Raw genomic sequence first — 17,315 nt, forward strand, 5'->3', positions numbered from 1 at the left:
GTGGCACTGGCATGATCGGAATTTGTGGACGGATCCACGTATTCCAATCCCAATCCGACATAAGCTTCGATTGAACAGAACGATGATCGGAGCGATTGAAGCTTCAAATTAACAGAGAGAGGGGAGTGACGAGAAGAAGACGACGTTTTTTTAAAGAACAAAAATCAAAAACCCTAAAAACGAATTAGGTCTAAGGTAATCAGTAAAACTTCTTTTTCCCTATATTTCTAAAACAAAATTACCAAAATATAAAATTTTAATATATAGTTTTTTTTAGAAAAAGGTGGGTACCCGTCGGTACCGGTTCCGGTTAACCGCCGGTTCCGGGTACCCGGTATTGGAACCGGAACCGGCGGTTATCCAGCGGGTATCGGTTTCGTAAAAATAAGAATTGGAACCGGAACCGCTTAAGGCGGTTCCTAGACTTTAGAAACCAGAACCGGAACCGCCTAAGGCGGTTCCGGTTCCAGAACCGGCAGTTCCGAAACGGTTCCAGTTCCGAAAGCAGGTACCCGCTTCCGATGCTCATCCCTACGCGTAGCTATTGACGAGATCTACAACTTTCGTTTAGACCCCGTTGGCTAATTTTAAATTTATATTTTTGTCCATATTTTTATAAAATTAAATGATTTTGCTAAAACTATAACTCTCACGTATGGACTCCGTTATTGGCATTCTTTTTCTCAAGATTCCTATTTTAAGGAGTACTACGATTTTCTCTTTGGTCGCATTTGCTAAAAGTCAACCATTCTGTTCTTAGCTTTTTATGTCATACATTCCTTGCACGCGACTGACTTTTATATCTTATAAAAATCATATGTAATTCATACAGAGTCGAATATCTACTAGATTTATATTTTCGGGATCGGGAAGACGTGTACTTTCTATATATATATATATATATATATATATATATATATATATATATATATATATATATATATATATATATACATACATACATATATATGTTTTGGCGCACTTATTTTTACGATTTACGGACGATTCGACTGATTTTTCCTATTTTATTATATTATAATAATCATGAAACATATAATATTCACATAATTATTTTTTATTACGTAAAATAGGTTACAATTGTTGACCCTAACTATTACTTTGGTTAAGATTATTTATCCAAGATAATATTCTATATAAAAAAATCATTTTTAACGCTTAATATACCGTAATTGATTAGCCCGCATCTGCGGGTGTTACAACACAAGTGTCACGCTCTCTTACCGAGACTCTGGTTATAATATAGGACTTTAGTATGTACTCTGGTAGGTACGGTGAAGACAAATGTCTCAGAAAATTGTATCAACCGGTTTACGTCTAGTGTAATGAAAATTCTTTTTCTTGTAAATGAAAGTATTACTCTTCCATAGTGGTTACATAGTGTAAAAATAATTATACCTTTAAATAATTATATGTTTCTTCCGAAATGATAATTTAGGGTTTGTGACTCCCAAACTATACCAATTATAGTTTATTATGATTGTTTGTTAAGACTATTTATATAATTATTTATATAAATACGTAATAGTTATCTTGTCTAGATGTTTTTAAAGATTATATCATGAAAACTTACATCTAACACAGGTATGAGAATATTTGGTATGAAAAAGTCGATTTCTAGTTTTTGCCCCCTTTTGACGATATTTACCGGTAACTAGGAAAATATAACTCGATAAAACTTGTTTCTATCCTTTTTGGGATTTTAACTCAAAATAGCTTCATATGTTTAAAAACCATATATTTTTAGTTAAAACTCACAAAATGATGTCATAAACTTGTTATGTCCATTTTTGTTTAAAAATCCATTTTTTTACATAAAATAGTAGCTTCTTGAGTTTTCTTTTTGTAAAACTAACTCCTTGATATTTTGTCTAGTTTCAAAATGTATGACCAAAACAACATATTTTGGATTTATCCCACAAAAATGGTGTGGTAACTAGGTTATAACCATTTTTGTTGGAAATGCCATATTTTGTCCAAAGGGAACCTTAGTCTTTGTAGTTAGTAATTATAACTTTTTCTTATGAATTTATAGCATAATTTATGTTTTGTTTTTCTTAGTTTTACACCTCAGAACTAACATACCACAAATAGATGTTCTAAAAACTAGTGATAACCATATTTCATGCAAATAATGCTTTTTATTCAACATAGGAATGGAACATGCAAAGATTTATGTTATAAACCAATTTACTTGTATTCCCCCCCCCCCCCCAAAAAAAACATGGAATAATCGAAAATATGGGGGTATGAACTCACCTTGAGTGTGTTTGTGGTTGGATAAAGAGGTGATGGTGAAGATCTTCAAGCCTAGAACACTTGAAGGTGGTTGAAGAACTCTTTGAAGATGGTAGTATCCTATGAGTTTTTAACACATAATAATGTGTGTAAATGAGATGAAACTAGCATGAAAGTGTGTAGAAACAATAGATTAACAAGGAATACTTACCAAAAATCCTAAGAATCAACTTGAAGAATTTTTCCTTGGAAGGTTTGATCTTGTTTCTTGAGAGAAAAGTGAAGAAGTTTGAAGATGGTGGGGGTTTCGGGGTTCTCGGCCGAGGTTAAAGAGGGGAAGGGTGAAGTGATATTTGCATTGTTATTTGATGGATAATAATAGCCTTGATACATGTTGGGTAATATTCTATGTTGGAAAGACGCAACACTCATCTCACTAAGTCAACTCCATTCTTTTCTCTTTCCAGCCGAAAACGTCATTAACCCATCGAAATCACATGGTGATTTCGGTCCAGTACCACCGAAATCTTAGGGTTTTCAGTCCCCAACCGAGAACTCTAAAGGTGAGATCATAGAGTTTTCAGTTCCAAACCGAAAACTCTAGAAGCAAGGTATAACTCAAAATTTATGTTTTAATCAGTTGACTTTAGTTGACTTGTTTGACTTTTGCTGACTTGTTGACTTTGGTTGACCCAGAACCACCAGTTGTCACAAACTCCCATTACTTTTCAATTTCTTTCAAATAATTATTATACGTTGGTTAAAAGGGTTAGATAAATAACAAACCTAAAGTGTAATCATACATAAACTAAATTTCAATATTAAAATAATATATTTACTTCTACTTAAAGTTAGATTTTTTAACTTTTAACATATTATACTTAATTTATTAGTTTTAATATATTGTTGGATGTAAACCATTATCATTTTAAAGATACAATTTTGGAACAATTTGTATAAAATACTTAAATTATTAATTTAAATATAACATTAAAGGGTCAATTTAAATATAAATTTTAATTTAACTCAAACAATCCAAAGAATATTTTGTAAATCGTTAAAAGTGATTAATTGTAGTGTCTTTCTAATAATAATTATAAGCATGTTAATAAGGTTAAATAAATATCAAACCTAAAGTATAATCATAAATAAACGAAACTGCAATTTGAAAATAATATCTTTATTTCTACTTATAAAGTTATGTCTTTAACTTTAAACATATTATACTTAATTTATTAGATTTAATATGTTGTTGTATGTAAACTATTATCAGTTTAAAGCTACAACTTTTGAACAGTTTAGACAAACTACTTAAATTGTTAATTTAAATATAATATTACATTAATGTCAACTTAAATATAAATTTCAGTTCCACTTAAAAAACCAAAAAATATTTTATAAATAGTTAAAAGTGATAAATTGTAGTGATAAATGCAAAAACTAAATTGTAATCTCAATTTAACTAATATATTTTCTAAAGATATTTTTATAATCATTAAAAGTTTTCAAATAAATAGTTTAAATTAACTTACAATAACAATACTTAAAAATAACTCTATATAAATGATTATATTGTTACATTTAAAATCAAAAAACGATGTTTGATATTATAAATAGTTATAATGATAGAAATTAAAATATTAAGCAAATAAATTTTAAAAAAATAATTAACAATAACAACAACTATAAATAACATTAAACCATATATTATATTTAATTTTATTAATGTGTAACTCACGGGTAGAAGTCATTCAAACGATTTAAATTATGCATAATAGATGTATATATTATCATATAATTCAAAATAATCAATATATTATATCAATTTAGTATACGAATTATTATATCAAATTTAACAACAACGTTATTTTTATATTTAAAAAAAACATATATTTATAAAGACTTCAACTATATAGGTGTTTATGCAATAGGAACATTTTTTCAAACATCACATTCATTTGAAACTTATGTCTTTTCATATTTCTTTGTAATAATGATTTTAAGTTACCATTCAAGATTTTTTAACTTATTATATTTTATGATACTTATGACTCCAACGGATCAATATTAAGATATAGATATAATTAGAGTTGATAGAATATTTTGGTAGGATTTGAGATGATTATATGTTAGATTAGAAACTTTAAACAAAATGATTGATGTCAAGAAAACAAATGTATTTTCAAGGTCGATTTTTTATAATGATGTAAAGAAAACAAATGTATTTCAAGATTAATTTTTTTTATAATGCATGTTCGTTTTTTCGAACAAATATAATGTAATTGATTATTTTTTTCTTTGATTTTTAATAATTAAATTTTTTCCAAATAAATGCGTTTTAAATCATAACTCTTAACAATACTAATAGTTAAAAATAACATAACCTTATAAATTATATTACATTATCTTAAAAAAGTATCAAATAAATGATTTCTAAATTACTTAATCGTAACTTTAAAAGTAACATTAAATCAAGAATTATATTTAGTTTTATTCATAAGTCAACTCCAAGTAACGACCATTAAATGATATGATTTTAATAGATGTTATAATATGGTACAAAATCATTACAATTTTACTTAACAAATTAGTGTAAGAAAGTATTTCATAGTTAGTATTAATAACATAATTAATTTCAACACATACTTGTGAACTTTTAATTACATAATTTTATTCTGCACAACGTACGGATATTCACCTAGTTATATATAATCTTGGTTTAAGCTACATTTGTCTTTGACCTATCATATGAAATTATGAATATGTTTAAAACTTAACCAAACGTTAACACGGTAAATGGGTATATATTGAACAAACACTTTGAACGTGGCCGAAAAATATAATTTATAGTTTGTTACTTTTTGCATGTTTTTTTCATAAATATTACATTCCTTAATAATGATTTCCATCATAATTTTGATATTATATTTATAGATTTTCAATATTAGTGGATGGTGGGTGGCTCTGCATTCTGCGTTTTGCATTCTGCAACAGCTTGGAGTATGTTTTTTCCATAAAATACCCGACCTCACAATTCCATTTTTAGAAGATTATTTGTTTTTTACTCAAATATGTTACTACGATTGGGCTTTACACACCTTGACTGATCTATATATCGTCTCAGGTCAGGTACCCACTATGCGACTTAAATTTTAATATTTGTTTGTGAATTTAAAGTTTAAATGTGAACTTAATACTAATTATTTAGTCATAATATGTATAAAATATGTTAAAAGTTATGTATCTCAATCTCATTTAAAGTACAAAATATTATTGTAAAATTTTAACGGTTGTAATTTTGACCTAACTAGACATAATTAGTTTTAAAATGCTTCAAAATATATTTTTCAGTGTTTTTCAAAGACGTCAAATAACTAATAATAAATAAAAATTTAAAGTCCATGTATCCGGTTCCTTGACCAATTCTCGATTTGAGGTCTTGCTAGGATCGATTCCGAGATCGAACACGATTCTAAATGTGTGTATGGTTGCAGAAAACAGTTTTCAGTTTTTCTTGAAAGTTTTTTTTAATTGGTGTTTTCATTTCTAAGTTTTTAGTTAGAATTTCTAAGTTTTTATTTTCATTTTGAAAATATTAAAAAACGTGTTTGGTTATTGGTTATGTATTTTCTATTGATTTTTATTTTCCAATTTATGTTATTTTAAATACGATTTAAATTGTTTCTGAAAAAAAATGAAAAATGAAAAATTAAGTCGACAACAAACCCCCAAGAAAAAATAGGTGACGAACGATTCTAGGCTAGTCACATTCTTATCTTATATTTTTTGCCTAAATTTTAAATTTTGTTACAAATTTAGTCCAAACTTTAATTTTTGTTATGAATATGGTCAAAATGTTTTTAATTTACAAATCAGCATGTATAGGTAGGTAGGGTTGGTGTGGATGATTGGTAAGGGTGGGGGTGGGATTATGGGTAGGATAAGTAGAGCGGGGCGGGCGATGTAGGTATGGATGTGTATGGATAGGTACGTTAGGACATGTGGGACGAAGGTAGTAAGGGCATAGGGGTAAGGACGATGGCTCTATGTGGATGGGCATATGTGGGTGGTGGGGGTAAGTAGGGTCGGTATACCATAATATTACAAGTCAATGAATGGGTCAAAAAGTCAAGTTCTTCATGATCAAACATGGGGGAATTAACATCATGTTGTCCATCACTTAGTTCTTGTTCAAAAACATTAGTATTAACGTACTCTTATGGCAAACCGTGATATTGTTCCATAACAGGGGCAATATTAGACTCATTTGGTAAAGCTTGATCGTGTTCTAGTTCTTGTACCAAAACATGTTCATCAACAATTTGGGAGTCCATTTCATTTTCATTGGTTTTATGGAAAGGAATTATGAAATTTGATGTATGTTTAGGTTCATTAATGACTTAGGAAGAATCTAATGGCATGTTCAAGTCAAAACTAACCTTCATAGTACATTGATAAGTTTCATTCATTTTTTTGTTCTTATTGTATTTAGGGGATGAAGATTACTCAAGTTATTGGATAATTACTTTAACATGGGACATGAAGTAGGTATGTAAGTTGTTTTTACCATGTTTAGTGTAACGACCCAGATTTTTCTAACATCTAATCTATGAGAATTATCAGAGTTTTATTTACACGCTGTGGAATTCAACTATAATTAAAACACTTTAAATCCTAGGTTTAATCACGAGTTTACAATAAAATCTATACATAAAAGAAACAACAAGGAATTACAACTAAATATTCTAGTCTAGGTTCTTGTGCTCCTGTCTTGTCTTCTGGAATCATGACTGCTGCTACATGAACCTGTAAAACATAAACATCTACAACATCAAACATAATGTGTCTGGTGGGTTATTCTTTCTATCTTTTCTTATCTTTCTCTTCGTTCTCTTTCTCATGATCTATCATCTAACTCTTTATCTAATAACATACACTTGAAACAGCCCAAAAACCAGGATAATTTTTTTTCATTTTTAAATAAGAAGTACGGTCAGCAAGTTGTTCCAAAAACCATTAGATAGTACAATGTCAAATCATCAGAGTACAATATCTAAAAGTGAGGAAAATGGTGAGGGGAGGATGTTGTGCCATCATGTCAGGCCCTTTCCCTTAATATCGGATGTACCTGGAACAATAAATATAAACTGTAAGCAAAATCTTAGTGAGTTACCCAAAGTATCACATACCAAACATAATCCAGTTAGTGTTATAGGCCAAACCATAGTCTTATAAGTAATTGTCCTGCCGAGGGCCAAATCCCGGTCTTACATACTGTCGTCAGGGGCCGGATCCTGGTCTTTCATACAGATGACATGGGCCACATCCTGGTCTTTCATACAATTGTCAGGGGCCAAATCTTGGTCTTTAATTAACATATCACAAACATAACTAGCATCCTATATCACAAATAATGGGATGGCCTTTGTGCCTTCGACCCATTGATACAGTGATAGAACTCACCTCAGTCCGCTGATAATAAACCAGATGCTCGGCTGGAGAACCGGAAGATCCCACACTAACACAACAAATAACCCCAATAAAAAATTAGGTTATAAATCATAACCGTGGGTCTAAATCCCAAATCTAGACCCCTAAAATAAAAGCCCATTTTACCCAACCCAAAACTAAAAACCGCACCGTCGGTTTCGGTTTATGCGGTTTTTTCGGTTTGCGGTTCGGTTTTTGCTCACACCTAGGCCTAACCAAACTTGGCCCAATAACATAATAATGGACCCAAGGCCCAAAATGCTCAACTCATGCAACTCAAGGCCCACTAATGAAATCCTAAGGCCCACCTACCTTAAATAGGCCAAGGCCCAATACTTAACTAAGGTCCAAATCTTCAAAGCCCAATCAATGTCTATAAGCCCACTGAGAGGCGTACGCTCGGCGTACGCATTGTACTCATGGCATACACGACCGATCACTAGTACGCGCAGCGTACCACTCGGTACGCATAACGTACTGGGTTGCTTACCACCCTAAGCCATTTAGTGCTTAATCCATTCAGCCAAAGGGTCCAACTTTCATATCTCATCCATTTTAGGGTTATAATACATAAAGTTGACAACTTTAACCCTTAGCATGTCTTAATGGAACCCAAATTCCATTTTTGTCCAACAATACTCATAATAAGGACTTAACTCTTGCATGGACCCATAACAACCATCAAGATGACATTTTATGCATCTAAGACAATAAAGGGACCAAGATCTAACACCTCTAACTCCTATAGTTGCCCAAACTCACAAAGAGAACCCATGGAACCAAATAAAACTCATAAACAAGCCTCTAACCCAAAGTATCAAAATGAATCATCAAGATAAGAGCTTTATACCTTCTCAAGCTCCCAAAGTGGATGAAGACTCTGGATCTAGAAGCTCAACCTCAACAATGCTTGGTCACCAAGTTTCTCATTCTTGAATACACACCAAAAATGCCACAAAAATCACTTCTAATGCTCACAATGCTTAAAGCATGAACTAGGGTTTCAATGGGACGTAACGAATAGTGGAGGCTGATGATGGTAAGTGTCCAAAGGCCATAATGATGATTAAATAGGGTGAAAACCCTAAAAATTAGGGTTTGACCCAGGCAGACGTACGCCCAACTTACGCTAAGCGTACCAAACGTACGCCTAGTGTAGGAGGGAGTATTTTCCCAAAAAAAAATTGAAGGACCAAACGCGAACATACCTGAAATCGAGTGTTACAACACTGCAATACTTTCTTCTTTCTTATGGGTTTCAAGCCTCATTAGATCTAAAAAATGGCAACCGAAACGACAAACAAATCTTATCTAAACTCTAAATCTATAGGTTCTAAACTCAACTAATCTATGCAACTCATTAGAACTCTAGAAAACATACCTTTGACTTCTTAATTGGTTTCTTCTTTTCACAAGCCAGTGAATTGAACTAGATAACCCAAAGGAGAGTTCCTCTTCTGTGATCGCTCCTAAGACACAAACAAGAAACATATCCAAGCAATCCTCGAACTTTAGCTTCAAATAGAATCAAAATCTTGATTTTGTTCTTCGACCACGGCGTGGGGATCAAACTGCCAGGACGTGGGAACGACGATTCGGGATTCTTTAGGGTTTTGAGGATTCCGAACTTTGGTAGCTTAGAGGTATATTTCTCAAGTTTCAATCGGATTTGGAGCCATCTATTTATAGATATGTGATTTGAAACCCCAGAGATAATTACCAAATATATTTCTCAAAAGGCATCACACACACATTTACCATGCCATGGCAACCCGATCACCATTTTGTAGATGAGATAAAAGACCAAACCCCAATCTTAAATCTTAAAATACAAAACATAAATTCATACCATGATTCATGTGTTACAAACAAACTTAGGTAGACGGGAATAGAAGAAAGGACCATTGTTGATAGATTTACTAACCATGATGACTACTTGTGTCAAATTTTAAAAACCAGGACAAAAAATACAAAAAAAAATATAAACTATAACTGATAATACTTTTTAGATAAATGTAACGCCTGAACTTTCAAATACAAGTATGATCTAACCACATTTGTGGTTTGGGAATTTTCCTCACACCACGACGTGGTGGAGGGTGCACCACAGTGTGGTGTCCATTTAAAGACTATGACGTGGTAGGCTTTGTACCACGACGTGGTGGCGAATGGAATGCAAAACCCTAATTCTCGGGCTTAAGGCCCTATTTAAAGGATGTGATGGCTAGAGTGTGTCCACCCTCAACCTCCATCACCCCTATAAGTTACTCTCTCAAATCCTAGCATCTTTTATTGTCATTTGAGCTATTTGTTGGTGTTTTGGCCATTTGAAGGTTGAAGGAAGGCTTTGTTGAGCAAAGGATCAACAAGCAAACTCATATCCATCTCTTGGTGCATCTTTTGGACTTTTGTAAGCCTCCAAGTTCTCACCTTTAAGGTTCACCCATTGTAGATATAGGCTTTGAGCTTATTTTCATCATGATATGTTAATATGAATGGATAGTTTAGATAAAGTTGGCAACTTTATCACTTTTTGAGGTTCCTCAATCATCATAGGTTTTAGATCTAGAATTTCATGTTGATTAGTGCCTTGCATGGATTTTTGACTTAATTTCTTACCATTTTGACCTAGTTCTGGGAGATACATGCATGTCCATAAAGTAAGGATTTTATGGTTTATTTAAGGGCAAGTAAGCCTTTTGTAAAGTTTGAGCAAATGACTTAACAAATTAAGCTCTTAATGAAGAAAAAAAATATTTCTAATAGTGACCACGATGTGGCCAAGGAAGGTTCACGACGTGGTGGCTTGCTGCATCACGACTGTTTTTTCATGTCATGCCTACGACGGGGCCAAGAGGTCACAACGACGTGGTGACTGTTGACTTTTGACCAGTTTGACTTTGGGTCAAACTTGAAGGATTTAGGTTATTGATTAAGGATTGATCTTTATTTGTTGCCAGTCGGCTCATGCGATTGACCAGTGCAATGAGTAAAAGTGTTGTTGTGCTTCTCCGGTTCTGCGATTTAGGTGAGTCTTCTCACCGTGTCACGTATGCCATTATATATCCTTTGTATGATAGGATAAAGGTACTGTTAGAGTACGAATATACTAGTTGGCTAGGATAACTCCTTGTTATGCGTGTTTATTATTAGACACTTGGTGTCATGGTATGCTAGACTGGTAGGGTTTTGTCTGTCGATTGTATAATATCGTTAGGTGTCATAATTGGTTAGGGGTAAATATAGTGTTGGTTGATTGTTGAATGGATACCCTAAGGGTCGTCTATAGTTTATATTAGATAGCCTTAGAACTCTTAGTCTAAAGCCTTATTGCCTGGTTCTTGTTTCATTTATTGCTTTCGGGTGGATCATCTGTTCGACTGTCTCTCTGGTCCCTGACTACATATCACCTTATGCATTGTATAAAAGACCAAGATTTTTCCCCTAACAACTGTATGAAAGTCCAGGACTTGGCCCATGTCAATTGTATGAAAGACCAGGATTTGGCCCCTGACAGTTGTACGAAAGACCAAAATTTGGCCCCTGACAATTATACGAAGACCAGTATTTAGCTCTTGGAAATTGTATGAAAGACTATGATCTGGCCCCTGACACTTGAATGTAAGACTATGATTTAGCCCATAGCATTCACTTGGAGTCGGGTTAGACCCGTTATTTTATGTAGTATTGTTATGTATGTATGTTATACACATATTGATAGGAGAGTTGGCAGGCCGACGCTAAAGTCGATGACTTTGTATGGATGCATTGTATGTATGATGAAATATGTGGTCTACTGGGAACCTCATTAAGTTTTATGCTTATAGTTGTTGATAAAATGTTTTGCTTGTTATTCGTGAGAAGAGTTCGACAAGACTATACACACACATCGAAGATATTGATTTCTGCTATTTTTGTAATTCGACTCTGATAACATTATAGTTTCAAACAAATGAATATCACTTATTGTTTTTTTTAAGTTAAAAGTTTAAATTGGTTGATATTTTTTAAAATAAAAAATATTTTTGTAATTTTCGAGACTTTACAATAAATTATGTATTAAGTATCATCAACTAGAGTTTCAACAATTTTTTGTATATACTACATGTTATTTTATAATATCATTTTTATAGTTTTTGTTAGGTTATTATTTTCTTTTATCAAACATCATTTTTATAAGATAGTTTAACAGCTAGTTGATAGTTTTTCGGTTAAACTTCCAAATATAACCAAAACTATATTTTATACAAAATATCAATAACTAAAATTGTTTACATTTTCTTAATGCTTCGTTACTTTAGATACCCCTGGTATCCATAACCACAAATTTTGTGATTTTCCCATGTATGATCGTGTTGTTATTAAAAAAGAAAACTACGAAACCCATAATCCCAAAGTACTTTGCAATTTATGTACTATAGTTACTTTACGCAAATATATTTTCGTAAATGTACAAAAGCTTGCAACATACTGTATTACAAATGTACGATTTTATTATTTTTTTAAATAAAGTTAAAATTAAAATAAGTTGATAAGGAAGTTTACCTGTAAAAGCCTAAAAGGGACATGAATTGTACGGCAGAAGAGAAGCGCACTATGCTGTGTCGCAGAGACAAGCCCATTTTGTCCAGCAGCAGGATGGACGTATCAGATAATGGTCATGCATACATTTCCACAAATATGTGCTCTGTCACTTGTACAACTCCTTTTATTAGTCTTCTTTTTTCCACTTTAAATACTCTTTTGTCTACAGTAAAAGACAAGCTCATTGTCTCGACTATGTAAGGTTTTTCTATACCAATAAGATGTCACATATGAAATCAAAGATTAACTAGTGAAGTCAACATAAGATTATATTAATCTCCAACTTTTTTTTATATGACTTCAAATTTTTTTATTATGAAACTAACAAAGAGCTATTCACATTAAAAAGTTACAAAAGTGAAATAAGTATACTCATTTGTTGCTTGTACTACGAATAAAAAAAAGGATTTACTGAAAATATTATTACCTTATTATCTAATTGTGATCGTTCAAAAAACGGACTTAGAAAGTCTAGATGACCCAAAAGGAAATGATTTTTTTTTCGAATGGCATAAATTCTATTTGAAAATCAGTAAATTCCTTACAATGAGACAAACACAACGTAAGAAAAAGACTAAAAAAACTATGCTATGGAATAATGTGATTTTTCTCCTTTTTGTGGTATGAAACGTGAAAGACTTGTGGAACGACCAAATAAACCAATCAAAAGTAAGAACAACTGCATCAAATGAAAAATGTTTCAATCATAGAGGATCTGCCTAAGGCTATCCGGAGTGGAACAATTTCACGCGTGAAAATCCTAGGTGGCACCCCAGGAGACGCGTGAACACCGCCCCCAGGGTCGGTGGGTTGGGTGTGGCGTGAGTGGGAGGACGAAGGAAGACGCTGCATCTTATTGGTGGTGAATCTGGCCCCTCACAATTTCCCTCTTTCTCTTTCTTTCTTTTTGCCCCCTTCACCACCAACCCACAGGTGAACACCATTTCCATATTCTGGTGGGTTGGATGTGGAATGGTGAAATATCTACGTGGCATCCCAAACAACGTGTGACCATTCCGTATGGCCTAAATGATCCAATACTATAACAAAAGAATTTGTACATCCATCACCTCGAAATCTTATGCCACAAGGATATAAAAGAGTGACAGGTGGAAAATATGTGCTTTAATGTTTCGTTACTTTTGTCTTTTGCAATACATTGGACAAATGATAGAGACATAGAGTCCATATCCACCCCTCACGTCCAAGTTAACTTGTGGGTGATATATCAAGAAATAATCTCCACCCCAAAATATTAGGTTTTATTGGAACCCATTTATTCCATCCCATATTTAATTATTTATGGTATGGGAAAATGACTTAAAATGTACAAAAAAGACCATTGTTTTTTTTAGTACACAAAATACCATTGAACCGACTATTGTAGGTATAACCAGGTTACCCGGTTTTTAAAATGTTCAAAAAATATCATTGTTGTTTTTTTAGTACAAAAAATATCATTAAAGTAAGTACGCAGAATACCAACGAAGTATACATGTGTTTAAATAAAACATTGTGTTAAACTTCAGGTAAATGGAAAAATGACTTAAAAGCGTAACAAAGCTTCCAAAATGTTTAAAAAATACGGCACTTTTGGTTAACTTCGTTGTTGTCAAATTATGTAGAACACAGTCACCGGAGATCATGCACTGTCATATCAGTTCACAACAGTTGTTCAATCTCTTTCATTCCCTCACTCGATCGTTCTTGTGGTAACATGAGAAGTAAGTGGGTAATAACATTAGTTAAACATTTTTGCTTCCCGATCGCAATATATGCCGCAAACCTAAAACATATATATGTTATATAGATACACATATCATACATCAATGTTATCCGTTCATTAGTGTTGTGACATAAAAGAGACACAAAGGAGAAACGAGTGTGACATTATGTGATGAGAATTCATAATGTAGATGTAGAGAGTAGGAGTTGCGTTTACTTCTCCGGGACCGGTAAGAGATGAATAGACAGTAACACTCAACGTCATGTGGCTGATTTGATGACGATTTGTAGTCAAAGTAGAGAGAGAAGCATATGTGTTTGAGCGCTTGAACGACTTGCATCCTAATTGATGAATTCTTAGTTATATGTTTTTCTATGATTGTATTTAGATACAAACTATCGAGTGGGTAATGAAAAAGAGTATATAACTGGTATGAACGGATATGACGATGAATAATATCCGATGACCGTGTTCTACATAATCCGGAAACAACGAAGTTAACAAAAGGTGCTCTAAAAAAACAACAATGGTATTTTTTTTGAACATTTTGGAAACTTCAATGGTATTTTTTGTAGTAAAATGTGTATTTCATTGGTATTTTGTGTATAAACGGTATACTTCAATTATATTTTTTGTACTAAAAAACAATGGTATTTCTTGAATATTTTGGAAACTCCGTTACCTTTTTAAGTCATTTTTCTGTTTACCTGAGGTAACCGGTTACCATAATATTTTATTTGAACACATGTGTACTTCATTGGTATTTTGTGTACAAAAAATATACTTTAATGATATTTTGTGTACTAAAAAAAGACAATGGTCTTTTTTTTACATTTTTAAAACTTCATTACCTTTTTAAGTCATTTTCCCTTATGGTATCCCCTCCAAGGCACTCAAAATATATGAAGTGTCTAATGAACGAAGCTAAAAATTGTCACGGGTCATTTAACTCACAACTCCAATTATTATCTTCATAAGATTAATTAATATCTCCCAAATCTACATTATATTTAAAAAATGAGAAATTAAATATCCTCCTACTTTCCTTCATACATAGCTTCCTACCTAGTTGAAATGATGAAAATTGTATTAAAATATCATTAATCTTATCCAAATATGACACATGTCGTCATTTTACATGGATATGATGAAAAGGTATGAGGATATTTAATTTCTCTTAAAAATTGCAACTCCCCTTTACTTTGATTTCTGAACCAATTCCTAGAGCACACATGATCAACAAACCGATTACTAAAATGACAATCTTTCTCCAATTCAATGGAAGTTTTATTTTATAGCATTCACTTCAAGTACACATCTTTCTACTTGAGGAAAGTTTTTTCTATAAGGCTATAGGGAGTCGTTTGGCAATAAGTTCAGCACAGCTTATGTGTCATCGGCTCACACCGGGCCTTGGCCTCAGCAACAGCTGCTCGACAGCCTAACCCGACACTCCCTTACCGAGTATGTCTTCCTCTCTCACCCATACATCTTATCCTTTACATTTAGAAAAATAAAGATTGCAAACAAATAAATCAAACTGCTCTTTGATTATAGGAAAATATCTCAAAACCTATCGATTACAATATGTGTTTCTTAACCCTTAACTCGATTAAGACATTGTATTTATAGAATCTAATAACTGACTTGCATTAGATTACAATTAGGAAAGATATGACCGACTTGTCATAATCCAATTTCTTGTTCTACAAGTGTTTGGTATCCACGACATAGGATTCCAACGATCACCCATGAATCTCTAAGTCCTTCTAGAGACGTCTTCGATCCCAATCAAGCTCCGTATTTCCTTGAATTTGGTTCGAGCTAGTGGTTTAGTAAGAATATCTGCCTTTTGTACTTCGCTGGGAATGTACTCCACCTTCACTTGTTCGTTTTCAACACAATTACCAATAAAGTGAAACCTTGCGTGAAGGTGTTTACTCCTTCCATGAAAAACAGGATTCTTCGTTAGTTCGATAGCCGACTTGTTATCAACTCTTAGAACCACATTCTTTTGTGCCTTGTTCATAATTTCACCTAGAAAACCTTGAAGCCATATTGCTTGACATGCGGTCGCAATGGCCGCCATAAACTCTGCCTCGCAAGATGATAAAGCAATGGTATCTTGCTTTTGCGAACACCATGTTATCGGGGATGACCCATAGTAGAAAATATAACCATTTGTACTTTTTCTGTCATCCGGATCAACATTGTGACTACAATCACTACAACCAATGAGTCGGTTTTGTCCCCTTCTCTCATACTTGATTCTGTATCCCGTTGTTCCTCGTATGTAGCTTAGGATATGTCTGATTGCACCACCATGTGATTCTCTTGGACTTTGCATGTATGTGCTAACAACTCCAACTGCATATGTCATATCGGGTCTTGTTTGCAAGAGATATCTAAGGCATCCTACCACCTTTCGATATTGTGTTGGGTCGATTTCAAGTTCATCTTCGGCCTTCGACAATTTATGTAACATCTCCAAAAATACATATAAAATTTTGTTTTTAAATTCATTCAATTCATAAGAAACTGATATCAAAATATTCGAAATAGTCATATTGTAACATGTTATCAGAGTACAACTCCAAAAATCACTAAGTGCGAAAAAACATAGAGTGATGCGGTGCAATTAGGTCGGGCCCTTCCCCTTCGAACTGGAAGTACCTGAAACAGAAAATGAAAATTGTAAGCACAAATCTTAGTGAGTTCCCTCAAAATACCACACACTAAACAAACATTCTGCCAAGCATATTTGGGTGCCGGCCTACCCCTTCGGTCTATTTCAACCGGATACCGCCAAGCATATTTGGGTGCTTGCCTACCCCTTCAGTCTATCTCAACCAGATACTATCACGCATATCTGGGTACTTGCAATCCCCTTCGATCTATTTCAACCGGATACTGGGTCTATTTCACCCCTACTACTACCACATAATATCATAACATAAATCACAGAGTCATCAAGCAAATACAGGCATAACTGACAATTATCACAAAGACAGTCATCACACTATAACATAAACTAGTGGGTTGACCTTGGTGCCTTCGACCCACGGCTATTGCGAAGGAAGACTCACCTCAGACTGTGGGTATTAAATCACACTCAGCAGATGACTTGCGAATTCCTCTCCCTATCGCACAAGCATAAAACCCTAATTAGAAATTAGGTCAGATTCTAACCTGAAGGCCCAAAACCCTAATTTTTGACTTAAGGAAAAAAGGGCTCCTTTACCTTCGCCTTATTGAGCCT

This window comes from Lactuca virosa, chromosome 1, assembly GCF_052849685.1.
Source record: "Lactuca virosa cultivar CGN04683 chromosome 1, Lactuca_virosa_CGN04683_v6, whole genome shotgun sequence".
In the NCBI taxonomy this organism is placed as follows: Eukaryota; Viridiplantae; Streptophyta; class Magnoliopsida; order Asterales; family Asteraceae; genus Lactuca; species Lactuca virosa.